The following is an 18190-nucleotide window of genomic DNA, read 5'->3' on the forward strand; positions in this document are numbered from 1 at the left end:
TTACGGGTTTGGGTACGACATGAGGGTGAGTAATTAACGACAATTTTCATTTTAGGGTGAACTAACCTTTTACTGTAAACCCTTGTTGTACTCCATGTTGAGTGCATACAATAATCCAAAGAATACAATAAATACATTTACAACGTCTCCTAAGTTGTGAAGAATCACCTCCTCTTCCAGGAAAACTGAGACATTTAGCACACTTGACAGGGATCTTGAACAGGGTTTCTGCAGGATTTTTAAGCTCAAATTTAAGACTTTTTAAGACCTTTTTTAACACCTGCACAAATAAAATTAATACCATATGATATTCTTCATATTCTGTGTGGCCAGTTCACAGCAGTGACAGAAATGAAACTTGTTTCCAACAAGTTGTATGGACATTTTTACCTTTAAGCCATTTTTTTCTAAAAGTGTGCATAATCTTTTGAGTCAATTCTTGCATTTGGGCTGTTACCAAGCAAATTAAATCAGTATCAACAAAATTTATCTTTGCAATGCATCTGAAGTGGCATTTGCACACTCTTTAATGCAGCTCTGAGGGACATAGAATGCTAACCTGCGCAGTTACAAATGCATAAATGATGTTTTGATATTTGAAACATAAAATGTTGAAAACTGATGTTTAAAATTATTTTTAAACATGAAGATACTTTAAATGTGAAATTAAAACGGCCAATAGGTCAGCGTTAATAAGGGAGTCATTGCGATTGAACCGAATCATTTAAACGTTTGATTCATTCAGGAACAAAACCCTGTCATGCTGCTCAGAGACGCAAAACAGTGCTGTAGCTGTTTGGAATGATTTTTGTTGTAGAAATAGAGCAAAAACAGCCAATATGGTGTCTAAAACGTAAGTCTCTTAATATTAACTTCTTGTTTATTGAACTGTTGCATAAAATCAATATCACATTTGTAATCATGCTGATTTTTGGAGAAAAAAAATGGCACTCTTCATGTGATATACTATATGAATAACTATATGAAATGATATAAATATAGGCTATACATTTTCTGCCCCCATATCTTAAAGTATGTGATCATTCTAAATGTATTGTAATAGACTGAATCGTGCAGTGAAACTCGTATGCGCGCTAGTTTAACCCATGTTAACTGATTCACCAACCTGGTCTCATAAAAATACGTACCTCTGCGCACTTTTTGTGCGACACCGTTTTACGTACCTTGCTGCACGTTTCCCCACAGTTTCAAATAGAAATGTCCACTGAGTGGCGCTAAAACACAGGTTCAATATGTGAACCCTGGCACGTTTTTATTACGTAGATATTGGTACGTATTGCTGTTTTTTTTATTACGTTGCTTCAGATACGTATTGCGGCGGTTCAGAATTCAAATATCCGGGGACTGTCGCTAAAGGTTAATGCTCTATCGTGTTGGAAATATGCCCTACACCAAATCCAGCCCTAAACCTACCCGATACTGTTAACAAATTCAAAACTGATATAAAAACATATTAGCTGATGCAACTGTGCCATTTGAACTTCCTTTTAAGCAGATTTTAACTGCTTTGTCGAAACGTAGTTACACGGGATTCGAACCGGTGCTTCTCGGCTCCTAAGTCCGTCTCCATACTCCGTGAGCTACCAAACAAACTTGTCGTCTATGAAAACCCATAGATATGAAGCTGGATGTGTGCATTGCTAACGTTCAAAACCATCAGTTTTCAAATCTCCCAGCATATTAATATTGTTTTGAAGTCATGGCATGATATTCTTAAAGTAATTTTGCTAATTATGCTTTATTAATCGCAACTCTGTAAATTTGTGTAAAAGTGTTCATTTATTTTGGAAACTGCAGTGATATGTACTTATTGGTACGTATTTCATGTCACGCTAAAAAGTGCACCCAGGTACGTAAATGCCATGAGACCAGGTAGGATTCACTCTCTGCCAGCATGTGTCGCGTTTGGCTGAAATATAATGGTTTTCCAGTGTTGTGCCCAATTCTGACCCCTGACAGATTATTACCCCTTTAGTATTGGTAGGTTTAGGGTTAGGTGTGGGGGAAGGGTTAGGATTAGGGGTGGGGTTAGGATTAGGCAATCATATAGCGATTTCAACGAGAGGGGTAATAATTTGGCAGGGGGTCGAAAATGGGCACAACACCGGTAAAGACAGAACACAAAGCAGCGCAGCACTGGACTTTGAACTTGCAGCGCTCATGTTTATTTAATGAAATCATAGCCTTTTGAAGTTTAATCGTCACATTCAGCCATATCGCAATTCTTGTCTTTCCGTCTCAAAATTTAAGACCTCTTGAAATCATAATTAAGACTTTCTTGTACAATTTAAGACTTTTTAAGACCTCGCGGACACCCTGTTGAAGTGCAACTGCTGCTGCTTATATTCCAATTTTCATTGCAGGTGTGTGGTTCTCCAATGACTCTGCTAAAAAATATAAAATAGCAATGTCAACATAAGTCTACATATAACTTCAATAACTTGCGCAGCCTGCATTACACAGAGCCACATCACGCAAATTACATCTAAGAGCTAATAGTATTTGACACTAATATGGAATAAACATATTCAATAAGAACTGAGTTAAATACTCACTGTGAAATTCGTAGTGGTTCCTTTTCTACACTTCTGACTTCTGACCAAATGGTGCCTCGAAAGCTCAGACCTAGCAATGGTGGGTTACACTGAGGGGAACAACAACAAAACAAAACAAAAAAATGTTACAGCAGAAACGTTTTTCTTGTATGTCATACATTAATATAATAATCATAAAGTGAAATAAAAATAATTTAGTTCAATAAGAAGTAAATTTAGGTAACCGAGCGATAGGGGTGTGCGATATTGATTTAAATTATATCTCAATATTTTCTGGGATTTTATTGATAACAATAATTAGACGATTGCTGAATGTGTTATTGCACTGACATTTTAAGGACTAGGGGAGAGCGGGGCACAAAGTAACACCTTTTGACTTTCTCAAATTGTGTAAATCCACTTCTTGTTCAGAGTATAATTTTTTTATCCACAGTAATTTCACACTTGTCTAGTACAAATATGTCACTTTGTTTCATAAATACAGTGTATATGTTTTTCTTTATTTACCCTCAAAAATTGGAAGTGAAATGTGACAACATGCCCCATAGGTGGGGTACATTTTAAAGACTACCGTGGACTCCCAAAGTTTTAATATTCTGCATATTCTGTGTGGTGGTCAGTTCACAGCAGTCATATAAATTATTTTTTTCCAATACGTTTAAATTGAGTTTTACCTTTTATGGGCATTTTTACCTTTATAAAGCCATTTTTGTAAAAGTGTGCATTATCTTTTGAGCCAAATTCTTACATTTTAGTAGTCAATTAGAATAAGACATCTGGGCTGTTTCCAAGCAAATTAAATCAGTATCAACAAAATGCATCTTTACAATGCAGCGGAAACACAGACGCTGCATCTGAAGTGGCATTTAGAAACATTTACAAACTGTTTAATGCAGGACATGAATAATTTAACCGACAATTACAACTGCATAAATAATGTTTTGATATTTTAAACATTAAAACGTTGAATACTGATATTTGGAATTATTTAAAAATAAAAAGATACTTTAAATGTGAAATTAAAGCCGCCAGCAGGTGGCAGTCACTGTTAATAAGTGAGTCATTGCGATTGAACTGAATCATTTAAACGGTTGATTCATTCAGGAAGGAAACACTGACACGTTGCTCAGAGACACAAATTGTAATTATTTTTGTTGGCAAAATAGAGCAAAAACAGGCAATATTGTGTCTAAAATATTACCATCTTGTTTATTGAACTGTTGTATAAAATCAAAATCACATTTGTAATCATCTTGCTTTGTGGAAGAAAAAAACGTCGCTTTTTGTGTGATATTGATTAACTATTTAAAGTGATACAAACATATACATTTTCTGCCCCTGTATCTTGAATTTTGTGATCCTTCTAAATGCATTTTAAAAGACTGAATCACGCAGTGAAAGAACACACTTTAATGTGCACGCGCACTACTCACTAAAAATAGTTGGGTTAAAAATGACCCAATGGTGGGTTACTATAGCACCTAACTAATGTTGGGTTATTTTAACCCAATGGATTGGGTAATAAGTTTTACCCAATGCATTGGGCTATAAAATAACTAATTTGTTGGGTTATTTGGCCAAAATGTTTTAAAATGCTTTAACCATCCTGGTATTATTATTATTATTATCATCATCATGGAATTTAGTTTACCTTTTATGCTGCATTGCATCTATACAGAGAAATTTGAGCTTGCACAAGCAGCCTTAAAGGAAAAGTCCACTTCCAGAATACAAATTAAGTACAAATAAATTAAGTTTATTGAGGAAAACAATCCAGGATTTTTCTCCATATAGTGGACTTCTATGGTGGCCAACAGGTTGAAGGTCCAAATTGCAGTTTGAATGCAGCTTCAAAGGGCTCTACACAATCCCAGCTGAACAATAAGAGTCAATTAAAAAAAAAAAAAAAAAGAAACATGTATCTACTTTTTAACCACACATGCTCGTCTTACACTAGCTCTGTGATGTGCATGTATGTCTTCATGCATTATGTAATCATGTTGAAAAAAGGTCACGTGTGGTTAGTTCTTCATGTGTGTACTCTGGTTCAAAAAGTTAGGGTAAGGCGACAAAACTCCATCTCATTTTCTCCTCCAACTTCAAAATCGTCCAACATTGTTGTTTTACCTTATTTGTAAAGGGCATTTGATTTTCTTTGCACATTCACTTTGTAAACACTGGGTCGGTACTTCCAACAATGTCATGCATGTGTGATTATGTAATGTGTGAGGTTGAGCTAGTTCAAGACGAGCATTTGTGGTTAAAAAGTATATAAATGTTTATTGTTTTAAGAAAATGACTGATCATTTCGCTAAACAAGACCCTTATTCCTTGGCTGGGATCATGTAGAGCCCTTTGAAGCTGCACTTAAACTGTAGTTTGGACCTTCAAACCACTGGCCACCATGGGGGTGAGTAAATTATCAGGACATTTTTATTCTGTAAGTGAACTTCTCCTTTAACTCAGCTATGTAAAACACCTTCACAGTACTCTTGTTTGTGTGAAATTGCTCAAAGGAATAGTTCACCCAAAAATAAAACTTTTGTCATTATTTACTGAACCTGAAGTTGTTCCAAACCTGTATGAGTTTGTCTTCTGTTGAACACAAAAGATTTTGAAGAATGTGTTTTTATTAATACTATGAAAGTAAAATGTATTTTGTGTTCAGCAGAAAAATGAAACTCATAGAGATGTGGTATAACATGAGGACGAATAAATGAGAACAAAAGTTTAATTTTTGGGTGAAATAACTTTTTAAGTGTGTGTTGGTGTGCTTTTCAGTACATAATGTAAAATATTACAATTTGGCATGAAATACAGAGCAGGGTTTTCTCACCAGAAGAAATATCCGGAAGATCCAACCAAGGCTCTCTTCATCTCTCCATGCCCTTTAGAGCTCAAAGTCTATCTATCCCTGACATGTGGGTATAATATACCTTAGTCCAGAGTAATCTAAAATTAACAAAGAAATGGAACAGTTAAAATCAAACATTAACATAAAATGACTACATTTCCTACTTCAGTGTTCAAAATATAATTAAAATCTCACTTGTTATTATCTATCAATTGAAAAACAGAGACATGCATTTTTTATTGTTTTGTGGGTTCCATATATTATTCTAATTAACTAACTGGTTTTAATACAGTACACCAAAAATCACACTATGAAAAATATTAAACATAACTCATTCCAAATAGCAAACAGATTAAAACAGTACTACATTATTACAAGGTTATGACTTCACACAAACACATTACAAAAATAAATATGAGAACATGATAAATAAAACAAATATAAACTACTTAACAAATATTTTAAACAAGTTCTAGTGTACAATCATATTTTCATTTTCACAAACTGTTACATGCAGTGCATATCTAATACAAACTTTTTGAACTTTTCAAATGTGATTATATGTTTTTGCTTTTGGAAATTCATCTTTAATTAGCCTTATTATTTTGCATTTAAGCCTCTTTTTGAGCATAAAATGTAATTACATTCTGAAAATGTAATAGTTGCATGTCCAATTATTTAGTTGTATTTTCATTTATCCACATCAGAGTGCACTTTCATCCAAGTAGTATAGTTAAGACGTATGGGGTTTTGCAAAGATGATGATCCTGACTCGCCGTCTCCTTATTAGACGCGCCTTTAGCGAGAAGTGCATCTTCACGGATTAGGCTATAGCCTAATGAAAAATTTTTTGTTATCGATTTGATTTATTTCGTTAAGTAGTAATTTAAAGCTTTCTATAGATATATTTATCATGTCTGTGAGGCATGTATTCACTGACTTTCAGTTCATTGTTCATTGCGCTCCTGTTCAAGACAAGACGGCAGAAAGCGCATCGTTATTTTCTTAAAAGCACAACATTTTGTTGATATTGTGAGTACACACAAATAAAAGTAGACCCTTTAAAATTCCAAATGATATATTACTCTTACCTTTATGAGCAAAAATTATGGCGTATTTTAAGGTCTTTCCATTGAAAAAAAATTACAATTGATTGCGCTGGTACCTCCATGTCCTGCGCTTTAGCTTCGACTCTCCGCACAAACTATTGGATGCAGCGCACATTTATGTAGGTTTAACGTTTAAACATTGATATATGCTTGAACTGTTTTAGTATATCTATAGATTTTATTTTAGGCAAGTCGTGATGATTTGAGAAGGCTAAATTGATCAAACAGCTTTGATCAGCCTGCCGGTCTGCCGCTGGCCGTTACTTTAAGAAAGAAAAACTTATTTAACTAACAAAAAAAAAAAAAAAAAATGCTCCAGAAATTTTTCTAAATTAACTTAATAAAAAAACGAAACAAAATATAATCACTTTGCCATTACATACAAGCCATTACATTTGGGAGAAGTGGAAAAAGACATTCAAGAAAATATATTTTATACAATATATACAAATATATTTTGAAATATATATAAAAATATTTACATATATTTATTCCCTTTATATGTAAATACATTTAGATATCAGACTATGTAAATATATTAATTTGCAATATTTGTCCATATATTAATTTCTAATATTTGTTAACATTATTACATTTCTGTTCACAAAAAATATATTTTATACAATATTTGTAAATATATTTTGAAATATATATTAAAAATATATTTAAATGTTTGATTCTGGCTGCTTTTTAATATTTTCCACATATATTAAATACATGTAAATATATTTTTATCGGAAATATTTACATATATTTATTTCCTTTATATGTAGATATCAGACTATGTAAATATATTAATTTGCAATACATGTCCATATATTAATTCCTAATATTTGTTAACATATTACATTCTGTACATGTAAATATATTAGATTTCTATAAATGCAAATATATTTTAAAACATTAAAATATTAAATTAAATAAAGTTGAACAAGTTTCATAGAATATATTCCCGTTTACTAAAACTTTATGCAAATAAATTAAATCTCCACACATGTGAATGTTTTCAGTATCAAGATTATGATTTGCCCCTTCATAATAAATAGAATACAAACAAAATTTGGGCACTGGAAAACTCTCCAGACAATGTAACTTAAAAACAGTGACAATATAAATTGACTTGTTAATATAAAGAGTACATTTATCAACACCAGTTCAGCATGAACCAACAAAATTCTGAATGCTTATGATGTTTCTGGCACATAAATGAAAGATTATCCTTCTATAAGCATCCAGGGTCAAAACATTATGCAAGTCTTCATAGACATTCAACACACTGTATTTAAATATTTAAGATCCATCATTAACTATACACAATTTCTTTACTTTTTACTTGACTTTTAGTCATTTAGCAGACGCTTTTATCCAAAGCGACTTACAAATAAGAAAAAGTAACTAAAACTAAAAGTTAAAACTCTATAAATACTATACATTTAAGAAAATAAAGAAATTAAATAAAAATGACAAATGCATGCAACATTTCAAAACTACACATTTAAATGAAAACAAAAAAATAAAGCTAAAAGCAATTCAAAATACTAAAACAACAAAAGGTATGAGTATAATAGTGATTCTAACATAACACTAAGTCAAACACCAAAAAAAACAAAAAAAAAAAACAACTACATATGTGTATGTACAGCCACACAGCCACACACACACATATATATAAATTTAATTTCTCAACTAATCACTTGCTCCTCTATTGAACCTGAATCACGCGTTGTAATACATCAGTTAATCAGGCTCTTAACCAACCCACTTCCAATAATTAATTGGAAATCATGCAAAAAAAATGTTTTTCTTTTTCAAAAAAAAACAAAAAAAAAAAACACAAAACATTGCATGTTACATTGTTATGCCAGTAGGTGGCAGCAAGAGACTGTCTTAATGAGTTAGTTAACCAATGAAAGAATACTATGACAAATATATCACTTTATGGATATACAGCAAATGTGGGGGGGATTATAATTCACACTGATGCACTTCTGAATAGATGTATTATGGCAAACCAAGTTTAATTAATCTCACACCTAACATACAGCATTATGGTCATTTCACGCTGCCACAAAAACTATTTTCTTTAAAAAAAAAAAAAATGCTTATTTTGTTTTGTTTGGTCAGTGCGTTCAACCTGTTGCATAGCAAGTGTGAAATGGCTTTTAGGTGCTTTGGGTGTGTGTATATAATACAGTCATGGCCAAAAATATTGGCACCCTAGGTAAATATGATCAAAGAAGGCTATGAAAATTAATCTGCATCATTAAACCTTTTAATCTTTTATTTTAAAAATTCACAAAAATCTAACCTTTCATTGGATAATAAGAATTTAAAATGGGGGGAAATATCATTGTGAAAAATGTTTTTCTCTAATACACGTTGGACACAACAAATTCTTATGAGTAAAATATCTCTGAAGTATATTCCCATTCATATTCACAATTTTGAGCACTCCAGGGTGATTATGAACATTAAATTATCCAGCCATGTCTTCCGGTTTCACAGAAATATAAATAGGAGGGAAAACAAAGCCCAAATTCCCTTAATCATCCATCACAATGAGAAAAACCAAAGAATATATTTATGATGTGCAGCAAAAGATAATTGAGCTTCACAAATTAGTGAAGTGGCTTTAACAAAAGAGCTAGAGCAGTGAAAATTCCCATTTCCACCATCAGGGCAATAATTAAGAATTTCCAATCAACATAAATGTTACAAAACTGCCTGGAAGAGGACGTGTGTCTATATTGTCATAATGCATGGTGAGAAGGAGAGTTTGAGTGGCTAAAGACTCTCCAAGGACCACAGCTGGAGAATTGCAGAAAATAGTTGAGTCTTGGGGTCAGAAAACCTTAATATATATATTGTCAAACAGCACCTACATCACCACATGTTGTTTGAGAGGGTTTCAAGAACAATTATCCTAGCTCATCCAAAAACAAACTCCAGCATATTCAGTTATCAGACATACCTGGATCTTCAAATGGGACTGGCTTCTATGGTCAGATGAAACAAACAAACAAAAAAAAAAGCTTTTTAGCAGCAAACACTCAGGATGAGTTTGGTGAACACAGGGATAAAAAGTACCCCATGTGTACAATGAAATATACTGCTGTATTTTTTATGTTGTGGGCCTATATTTCTGTTGGAGGTCCTGGACATCTTGTTTAGACACATGGCATCATGGATTCTATCAAATACCAACAGATAAAAAAAATCAATAATTGACTGACTTTGTTAGAAATCTTATAACGGACCATGTTTGGATCTTCCAACCATACAATAATCCAAACACAAACCTCAAAAACAACACAAAAATGGGTCACTGAGCACAAAACCAAGCTTCTGCTGGCCATTCCAGTCCTCTGACCTGAATCCTGTAGAAAATGAGTGGGTGAATTGAAGAGAAGAAGCACCGTAATGGAGCTGGGAATCTAAAGGCTCTGGAGTGATTCTGGATGAAGGAATGGTCTCTGATCTCTTGTCAGGTGTTCTCTAACCTCATCAAGCATTATAGGAGAAAATTTAGAGCTGTTAAACTGGCAAATGGAGGTTTCAAAAAGTATTGAATAAAAGGGTGCCGTTAATTGTGGCCAACGTGTATTAGAGAAAAACATTTATTTCATAATGATATTTCCCCCCATTTTAAATTCTTATTATCCAATGAAAGGTTAGATTTTTGTGAATTTTTTAAATAAAAGATCAAATGGATTAACAATGCAGATTAATTTTCACAGCCTTCTTTGATCATATTTACCAAGGTTGCCGATATTTTTGGCCATGACTGTATATATATATATATATATATATATAGAGAGAGAGAGAGAGAGAGAGAGAGAGTTTTCATTATATCTAAAATCAAGTAACATCTACATGCACCTAACCCTGAAGAGAACAAATAATATGCTATTAGAAACCAATCCTTGTGAGTGAGAAGTCTGGTGTGGAGGGTGGATCTGGAGCTGAATTCTGTCACAACATCTCTTGATTTGCTGTCTTCACGAACAGCCCTGAAATATAATTCAAATATTAACAATGATTGTTATAAATGTAATGTGAAGCTTTTACATTCACAATGCTCATTTTGATCTTGGTAGTGAAGTGGGCAGAAAATTCTGCTGGACCGAATCAGTTTTCAAGAGTGCAATTAAGATTTTAAGTTTTAAGCACCTTTCAGGCTTGTGTGAGGTTTCCACAAGCAACAAAATATATTTGAACAAACACTTTACTACATTTAAAGTTTAGAAAATCTTACTTCTAATTCCCACCTTCACCGTCCATCAGGTATGGCAGATGACCATTACAGACTGTTTCACTTTGAAGTTAGTCACAGTCACGGTACTCGGTTCTGTCTTACCATTATTAATTTTCATTTCAAATAACTTTTTTTATTATCATCTGTGTCTCGTTTTTAATTATTTTGTACCCCTCTGTAGGTTGCAGTGTCCTCAATGCAGTGTTAAACAGGATGACCTTGTAAGACATACAAGACTCAAAAAATATTTGATATTTATTTGATATATTTTTTTCATATCTGATAAACTTTTGAATATTTGAGGTTTTACTTACTAGTCAGATGGTTCATAGTGCCTTGGTCCCCTCCAACTCTGCCATCAGCATGGAAAAATATAGGAACATATACAATCTGTCACAGAGCCAACAATATGTAATATACAATGTCAGGTTTATTAGAAATAAACTACAGAGGTGAAATGCAGAAAAGAGAATAATGTACAGAACACACAAAAAAATCTTAAGAAAAGAAAATTTACATTTTTAGGTTTTAAAGATATGTGATGATATAGGTGAAATATATTGTGAAAAAATGCATTTCTCAGCTTTCTCAGATCACCTGTGTTTCCTATATCTCTGTCATCAGCTCCCATTAGAGGTTTTTTTTTTTTTTTTTTGATGAAATCATGGTACAATTCTTATCAATATTTGTCTACAATGAAAGATAAAAAACATGTTTAGAATAGTTTCAGCCCATATTAGTTAATGTAAGTGGATTAACAGTACAGTGCATTCTTTTAGGTTAAATTAATTTTATTTCAATTCATCCATTAACAAATTGGCAGCAAAACATTTACAAAGCTATAAAAATCACTCATCTACACATAATATGTAATTAAAAGCCCAGACTTTCATAAATAAGAGCTCAAATCTATAGCTAGCTTACCTCTTATAGTTAGCCTCTATAGTTAGCTCACGGTTGTGATGCTGACAGACTTTTTCTGATGACACTGAACCATTTCTGTAAAGTAAATATTCAACAGAAGCGTGTCAATTACATGTAAGAAAGTGTCAGGAACAGTTGTATGTATTATTTGTGTAATTTTAGTAATTTAATTTAACTTACCTGAAAGCAGTAAAAACAACATTGAGAGACTTGTCAGCTAAGTTGCCGCCCCGTTTCCATGGTAACTCCCTGCACTCCAGTTTAAATGCGCCTCGAATGTTCAACGCGTACTTAAGTACACTTTTTGAGTATCTGTACTTTACTTGAGTATTATTTTTTCTGGAAACTTGCGACTTTAACTTCACTACATTTGAAAGACAAATATTGTACTTTTTACTCAACTACATTTATATAAAGGTCCCAAAGTAGAAAGTCGTTATATGTAGCAGTTTTTACAGCGTGTGCATTTTCAGATTCACTGAACCCTTTTTTTTCTGCGAATATCCGGTCTGCGATCTGCCAGCACCTTCCTGTGTTGCCAAGTGTTACAGTATTTCTAAGCCTGCAGTTTTCCGCCTAGCTTTGAATGGACATTTGGCTGAATTTTTATACGCAAATCTGGCAACCCGGGATCTTCCCCACTAAACTAATGTAAACGTCCGCGCTACTGCATAGCTAAAAGCGCTCTAAAAAGGCATGTGTTAACTCATTAAAGCCCTTTGGAAAATTAACCATGTTTTTACTATAGTAGCCATAACTATAGTATTTGCAGTAAAATCACAGTATCCACACATTTACTATTATCTCACTATAGTAACCACAAATTTACCATAGTTTCATTATATTAACTATAGTTTGATTTAAACTATGGCAATACAAATGGTAGGCTAATATATCTGTCAAAAATCGCTGCCCTCACTTTACTATAGGCTATATATAAACTTAGGCCTACTGGTAAATTGCTGCTAAAAACTGGTCAGGGAAGTATATAAATCTGAACATTATTTTATTGTCAAAACACTGCACATTAATATATATATATATTTATTTTATTTTTATTTGCAAACAAATTATCAAAAAGTAGGCTAAATGAAAACTTTGGAATCTAAACTGGGAATCAATAAGAATTGAAATCAATAAGCAGAATCAGAATCTGAATGGATAAAATTCAAACAATACCCAACCCTAGCCACATGTTGTGAAGTTCACTGATTTTTGAGCATTTTATGAACACTGATCAGTTGATGGCAAAATTCCTGCACACACCATGGCCATACTGAGAGAGTATGATCCAGTTTTCTGAAGAGACTAAAGGTTTGTTTTCTTTTCAATGTTTGCTTTGTTTGCCTAAATTGAACCATATCAAAGCCTTCAATATCTCTTTGAAAAAGAACTTTGTAACTTTTAAACAAGTATTAAAATGAGTTCAATGTAGTTGTAGGAGTGTTAAATAAAAAAATAAAGATGATTATCTTCATTCAGTTGTTCCATTTCTATAGGTTTGGTAACACAAAAGCTCTTAATTCCAAAGATAATACAAGCTAATCAGTGTATTCAGTAGGTTGCATTAGTGGCGTAAGGTATTGTAAGTATACAACAATGCGACAATAAAACAATGCATTTAATTTTTACTTTTGATACTTAAGTACTTTTAAAAACATGTACTTCCGTACTTTTACTTAAGTAAAAATCTGTCTTTACAACTTTTACTTGTGGAGTAGTATCTGACCAGTGGTATCTGTACTTTCACTCAAGTAAGGAAGTTGTGTACTTTGTCCGCCTCTACCTTTCCATATGGGATCCTATAGGTTCTGCACTGAATTAGTTCACCTGTTTCGAGTCTTCGGGTTTTTCGAGTCGTTCGTTCATCACGTGACAGCCCCATACGCTTAACCTATGCAGTCTGAGCCGGAAAGAGAATTGATTAGTTCATCTCTCGAGTATTCGGGTTGGAGTCGTTCATTCATCACGTGACAGCCTCATAAGCTAAACCTATGCAGTCTGAGGGAAAAAGACTTAATAATAATAATAATAATAATCATCATAATAATAACCAACTCTTTAGTTGATTTGTTGCCACATTCAGTGTTATGGGAAACAACCATCATGACAGAAATTCACACATTTATAAACTATAATAAATAAAAAGCTACAATTTGAGACCAGAAACACATCAAGTAACTGTAAGAGTAAATAATGATAATAATAATAATAATAACTATGCACCCGTTTGTAAGGAAGGTTGTAAATTAATTAATTTATCTATCCAATGCTGTCACGTCACGTGATAAAAGACTCAAGATGAACTAATCGATTCTCTTTCCGGCTCAGACTGGTTAAGTTTATGGGGCTGTCACGTGATGAACGAACGACTCAAACGTGAAGACTTGTCAGATAGCCTAAGAGGTGAGCTATTCATAGACTAAAGACCCAGGTAAACAATGAATTAATCTTTTCTGTTTCTTATACCATTATAGTTTTGTATGGTTTGTAGTGTGATCAACGTTTGCATACGTAATAGATGTTTTAGTGAAGTAGCACGTAACATTTTAATTATATTTTGCTAAAATGAACGAAATGACTCGAAAAAATATTCGTTCATTTTGCTGAACGAGACTCAAAGGTCCGAGTCAGTAAACTGATCCCATCACTAGAATTCCCATCACTAGAATTTGAATCCACTACACCAACGGTTTCTCTCAGGCGCATGCGTACATGCGTTTTTTGCTGCAAAGCTTGTTGGGCAAACACAGATTTTTCACTCCTGATTGATAGATTGGCTGAGCACAATTTAATATGTTCAGTGAATATATATTTTAATTTTAACATCAGACCTTCAGCTAAAATTACTACAATGTATTTTTTTTGTTTGGGGGTAATTATTGGGAAGCAATTTGTTGAGTCAATATTTGTTTGTCAGTTTCCACAATTTTTCAAAATGTAAATTTTTTTACAGTGTACATACTTACTGTTCTTTTGAAGTTTTCATTCATCAAAGAATCCTGAAAAAAAGTATTCCACACAAAAAAATGTCATCACAGGAGTAAATTGCATTTTGAATTATATTAATATAGAAATCAGTTGTTGTACACTGTAAAAAGTGCTAAGCTGACTAACCCGTTGCCTTAAATCTTTAAGTAAATGATAATTTAAAAAATAAGTTAAGTGAATTGTCAAATTCAACGGGCAACGGGTTTCCTCAATTTTTTTAAGTTAAGTCAACTTAGCACTTTTACAGTGTAGTAATATTTTACTTATTGCAAAAACTATATAAAATATAAATATAATATAATATAATTATTATAATATAATTAATATAATATAATATAATATAATATAATATAATATAATATAATATAATATAATATAATGCAATATAATATAAAAAAAATATAATATGATGTAATATAATATAAAATGTGCAATGGATTAAATGTATAAATTTATGAAAAAGGTCCATAATTGTATGCGATTTTGAGATAGATAATCTGAGAATTGCATCATTAAATATTCTGAGCAATTTGTGCAATTTTGCTTTCTGCCTTATACAGGTTATCATGTAAGTGCACAGTATATGTGTATAGATACAGTATTGTACAGTGCAGTATACTGTAAGTGTAAAAGTGTCTCATGGGAGTTATCAGCTCTAATGGATGGTAATATAATAACCTAGGCCATATTAAAGGCCAGGTGCATCCTATAGTGTTCCCTCAAGATATCTGCATATTTCAAGACAATTATTTCCTCCTCACCCGGGTAGATAAATTCAGGAGTGCTTTAATGAATGTAGTCAAATGCCTTCCGTGGCAGATAATTAAACTTTCATGGGAAGTTATAAAGAACCAAGACACTTCCTATACTTTAGGTACTGTAAGCAGTTTTTGGAGTAGTATAGTATACTGTATATGGTGTGAAACACTGTAAGCATATGGTAAGCAAAGAAAGTGCTATTTCTGAAACCAGGAACCAGAAGTCTTGTGAAATCATTAAATATTATTATAAAAAAGTACCAGCCTCTAATACCCTTAAACACTTACAAAACCAAAATGAGAGAGAGAGATGGGAAAAAAACAACAACTCTGAGCTCTTGGTAAGTACTTAATTTATGATATTGTTGGCTTTCAACAGAGCTTCAGTGTGAAATCTGCTCTTTTTGAGGTGCTGGTTATTAAATGTAATTTTGAGTCTGAAAGAAGGTTTGATTAATGCACAGAGACACAAATTATACAGCCTTGTGTACTTACGCCTCAGTAGTTTTCAGTCTGTGCTGGTAAGTGGAAAAAGAGAAAATAAGATTATTTACTTTTCATTTCTTCATTGCAAATTTCCTTCATTTCTTCAGAAAAATCCATTGTAAAAGGGGTTTTGTCAAATAATCTAAAAATGTGCTTTGTGTGATAACACCTAAATCAACTGGTTTTATTCAAGTCAAGATACTAAAATATGAATTAATTGATTAGTTTTACAATGAAAGGCATTTAAAGGAAGTATAGGTTCAGTACAAGTTTAAAGGGGTCATATTATGCTTTTTCACTTTTTGAATTTTAGTCAGTGTGTAGTGTGTATGTCTGGGCATAAAAATATCTACAAAGTTACAAATCTCAAAGTCCACTCCAAAAGGAGATATTTCGTAAAAAAAAAAAAAAAAATCCCTTTTCAAGAACTACAACGAACGTTTGGACTATAAAGTTGCTTTCCGTGTTTGTGACATCACAAAGCGGCTCATTAGAATATCATTAAAATAAATCCCACCTACGGAAATTTGAATGGTTAGCGGGTGGGGAGAACGCTTGGTTGAGCACTGCATGTTTCAAAATCGAAACCCCGGTGCAGGTGTTTTTATATCACTGTATTTCTGAAGGAAACCGACTGCCTTCAGAAAATGTTGGATGTCATTTTCATTTCATCTTGCATGTAATGTCTGATAAAGCAGTGTTTGTGAGCAGAGCGCTGCTTTGTGTACAGCGTCACCAGAGAAACCTCGCTCTCTACTCCAACAGCACCTCCTGATGGCAGAGAATGAATTTGCAAATAGTGTAACTCTTTGGGACTATGGTATAAATAAATTCAACTATATAACAGTTTCACTGCAATTTGTGTTATAATGTTAGAATTAAAGAACAATAAACATAACACATATTACCGTTGCACTTATCTGTACATAGTAAATGCAGTTATTTTTAAGCGGTTGGTGACATGCTATCTAAAACGTGATTTAGCCAAAAAAACAACAATAACATTACCACTTTAATATGTCTTGCAATATCCGTGCATGCAAAGGTTCTGCGCGATCCTCAATATTCTCAGGGTCTGAATTGATATCGCAATATCGATGAACTTGCTGCTTTGGCAAGGGGCGGGGCAGTACTGAAACACTGTCTAAGCTGTTTGTAATCAACGCACTGGGACAGCGAGCTAACCAATCACAACACATTTAGTTTTTCAGAAGATGGGCCTTCATCAAACCCGGAACTAATCGAGCCGTTTGTGCCAGGCTGGGAGAGAGGTATTGTAATAATGTAAATTATGTGAAAAATAATGCATTTTTCAAATGCATGAGAGCATGTTCTAGTACACCCCGAAAACAAAATCAAGACTTTGTAAAAGAGCATAATAGGACCCCTTTAAGATCTGTTTACAGCATAATGTTGATTTTAATCAATTGATCAATCAATCAATCAGACCTGTCCCTCAAAAAAAAAAAAAAAAAAAAAGTAATTACAGTACAGTGGAAGTGAACTGGGCCATTTTTGGAGGAATTATGTAAAGCAGAAATGTGAAGCTTATAATTTTGGAAAGGCACTTGCAGTAATTCTTTTGTTAAATCTCATGAATTATTTGAGCTGTTAAGCTGTATAAATCATTCTTAGATGTTTAAGTGTTTTAGGCATTATGTGAAAAGCTATTCAGTGACATCCTGTTGTGAAATCATAACCGTGTTTATTACAGTGAGTACTTGGAGAATCTAATCTTTCTGTTGAGCATTGTAAACTACCATTTTAGCAATAAATACTCATCTCCACTTGAAATATCCCACTGTTCTTAGCGTTTTGATGTATTATGAGTTTGTATGTCTTTGTTGAGCTGATCATGTCTATTTACCATGTTTTAACATATTTTGTTAAAACATGGCATTTGTCAGATTTGTCATGACAGCATGATTGTCCTTGCTCTTTTGAAATAAAAGTTGTTTATACTACATAACATCCTCAATGCGAAGAGACCAAGTACACATAGCCCATATTTGAAAAACAAATTGATCATATTATATCAACATAAACTGGCCATTAGCCATCATCCCAATGCTGTTTGACTCTCTTTCCTCTGTTAATCCCAAAACTTGAGTGAACTATTCCTTATGGCCAAACGAAACTGTTTCACCTCCATTGTTGCTGAAAGTTACTTTTAAAAGTAATGCATTACAATATTGCATTACTCCATAAAAAGTAAGTTGCTTTTTATGGAAAGTAAT

At 33.0% G+C, this 18190-nt stretch overlaps 1 protein-coding gene and 1 long non-coding RNA gene across 8 annotated transcripts in view; one reads left to right on the forward strand and one right to left on the reverse strand.

The window, feature by feature from the left end:
* The window catches only part of LOC131544364 (VPS10 domain-containing receptor SorCS1), a 218216-nt gene that overhangs the window by 86350 nt on the left and 113676 nt on the right, over positions 1-18190 (forward strand). The gene's annotated exons all lie outside the window — the stretch shown is intronic.
* LOC131544377 (uncharacterized) lies at positions 1071-12207 on the reverse strand. Of its 4 annotated transcripts, XR_009272124.1 has the most exons (7): positions 11899-12207; positions 11719-11793; positions 11392-11484; positions 11109-11184; positions 5413-5528; positions 2577-2665; positions 1071-2408 (listed from the first exon to the last, which is right to left on the reverse strand). It is a non-coding gene; the product is annotated as an uncharacterized LOC131544377 (long non-coding RNA). The 4 variants fall into 4 exon arrangements; XR_009272122.1 differs by lacking the exons at positions 1071-2408; positions 2577-2665; positions 5413-5528 and adding an exon at positions 10382-10549; XR_009272123.1 differs by lacking the exons at positions 1071-2408; positions 2577-2665; positions 5413-5528 and having other exon boundaries at positions 10382-11146.

Source organism: Onychostoma macrolepis, chromosome 01 (assembly GCF_012432095.1).
Source record: "Onychostoma macrolepis isolate SWU-2019 chromosome 01, ASM1243209v1, whole genome shotgun sequence".
Lineage (NCBI taxonomy): Eukaryota > Metazoa > Chordata > Actinopteri > Cypriniformes > Cyprinidae > Onychostoma > Onychostoma macrolepis.